The following is a 2864-nucleotide window of genomic DNA, read 5'->3' on the forward strand; positions in this document are numbered from 1 at the left end:
CAGGAACAAGTGCAGTCCATTGTCATACTTAGGTCAGGGAGAAAAGTGGACGATAAAGTGGCCCAAGAAGAAGAGGACCCGGTTGTGCCGCAAGGGCAAAAGAGTGGCAGAGATACGGGGGGGAAAGTTGAGCCTTCTAGAACCATACCCACTGTTGAGGATCCCCCGAGGTCATTTATCCCAAAAGCTCCATACCTAGAGAGATTGAAAGCTCTAAAGAAAAATACACAATTTGCTGAAATTTTGGACGTGTTTAAGCAACTTCAGATAAACATCTCATTTTTGGATGCAATTCAGCAAGTGCCATCATTTGCTAAATTCTTGAAGGATTTGGTCACGGTCAAGAAAAAACAAATGTCCCGAAGAAAGCATTTGTGACCGAGGAAGTGAGTTTCATCCTTCAGTGCAAGTTGCCCATCAAGTATAAGGACCCTGGGTGTCCAACCATTTCTTCCATGATAGGAGTCAGTCAGATTGAAAGGGCACTGTTGGATCTAGGAGCAAGTGTGAATCTTCTGCCCTATTCAGTCTACCTACAGCTGGGGTTGGGAGAATTGAAGCCCACTTCTATGACATTCTAGCTGGCTGACAGGTCTATGAAGGTCCCAAGGGGAGTCGTTGAGGATGTGTTGATAAAGGTGGATAAATTTTACTTCCCTGTGGAGTTCATAGTGATAGACATAGAGCCGGTGCATAATGTTGGGAGCCAAATTCTGGTAATTTTAGGGTGACCTTTCTTAGCTATTAGGGCTTGAAAAGCTCTTTTTGGAATATGAGAGTGGAGCTCAACATCTTTGACATCAATAAGCAATCACATGACCTTGATGAGGTCCACAATGTGTGCTTAATTGAAATGATAGCTAATGAGACTGTGAGTGAGTATAGTTTGGAGGACACTGAGGTAGAGTGTTTTACTCAAGATGGAGATGATCTGGACTTTGATAGGCTATTTGGGCAAGCTGGTGTTTTGTATGAGTTTAGCATTGAGGATCCTGAGATGGAGAGCTTTACACAATCTTGAGGCGATCTTGGCTTTGGTAGGTTACTTGAGTAGGTTGGGACTAGGTATGAGCCAAGCATTGAGGATCCTGAGGTGGAATGTTTTGCTCAAAGTGGAGGCGATATGGAATTTGACAGGACAGGTTACTTGAGCCAGCTGAGGTTGTGTGTGTGCAAGATATGGAGGACCCTGTGTTAGAATACTTTGCTCAATTTGGATATGATCTGGACTTTGATGAAGTAATTGAGCAATCTGAAGCCGTTTTGGAACCAATTCCTGAGATGTAGCAGGAGTGTGGGGAAACTGATGAGTGCCAAATATCGTATCTTTGGGCCCCTTAACTTGTATTTCTTAAACCCTTAGTTTTGTTTTTTTTCAGATGTTTTTGGTTAGTTTTGGTGTTTTAGTGTTTTGCAGGTCATTAAGAGAAAACCGCGGTTTAAAGGTGGAAATTGCAAAGATTGAAGTCTTCTGGAAGAGCGATCGAGCGCACAGTAAGGCGATCGAGCGCATCAGCGCTAAAGCCTATGAAAGGCACGCTCGAGCGCACACCTGCACCACAGAAGAGCTAACCCATGCTCGAGTGCGCTCGAGCGCACCTGCGCTGACCTGGCAGCGCTGAAGCCCTAATTTTTAGTCTAAATATCACATTTTCTTTTGGAAAGCCACGTTGGAATGCGTCGTTTTGAGCCTATTTTCTACCAAGAGTTGTTATTAAGCTTTTCGGACATTTTCCTTCGTAAGTTTTATGTTTATTATGATTTCAATTGATTTGATTATGTTTTTTCTTATCATGAGAGGCTAAAACCTTCAACTAAGGTTGAAGATGAAACCTCATCATTGATTAGTTTCATATTCCTCATGTTTTTATTCGTACAATTCTGACCTTAACATAAAGTATTTTCGTTTCAATCCAATTATGTGACAAAATTGTATTGATTGTTGTTTATAAAATTGTTAAAATGTTGGATATTTGATGTGTTTCATCCAACGGATACATTGAATCTTCTGATTGAAATTGGATATCATCAAACAGATACATGGGATCTTTTGATCTCAATCGGATATTCGTTGTCTTTTATAAAAACAATAGGACATGCTTAGGGTTTAATTTCTGGACGAATGTAAGAACAAAACATGAGAGTATAAACTTTGATTTAGTGAGGTGGATTCTGAAAACCTTAGTGCCTTTTTATCATTCCATTTAATCAATTTTAATTTTAGTTTATTTTTATTTTGTACAACAAAATTACTCAAACTTCGGAACTAGGTTAAGATAGGATTAGTTTAAATAGAAATTGATTTACACAACACAATTCCCTCTGGATCGACCCCACACTTGTACACACGCTATATTGCACATGACTCGTGCGCTTGCGAGTACAATTAAATTTGCACAACAAATTTTGGCGCCGTTGCTGGGGAATTGTGGATTTGTGAAATTAATTTTGTTTTTCTACTAGTTATAAGTACCATTTTTTTGTTTTATTTTCTTTTTGCAATTTTTGTTCATTTTTATTTTGTTTTATCCAATAGAAAAAAAAAAAAAAAAAAAAAGGGAAATGAAAAGTTTGTTTGTTTTAAGTTTGTGGCAGATTTGAAAATCCATTTCCTGCCAATGCGATCAAGTGCGCCTCACCTGTGCTCGAGCGCACTCGAGCCTATTGCAGCACATTCTGCACACCTGCGCTGGACGTGTCCATACTTAGGTGCGAGTGCACCGCAGACGTACGCTCGAGTGCTAGCCTTTGATGCTCGAACGCACCAGTGCAACTGCAATCAATTGTTGCTTACCTATGCTCTAGTGCTCCTCTGCAACTGGCAACAATAGACCTGAAGCAGCTAAGAATATATATATATATAT

This window comes from Corylus avellana, chromosome ca6, assembly GCF_901000735.1.
Source record: "Corylus avellana chromosome ca6, CavTom2PMs-1.0".
NCBI lineage: Eukaryota > Viridiplantae > Streptophyta > Magnoliopsida > Fagales > Betulaceae > Corylus > Corylus avellana.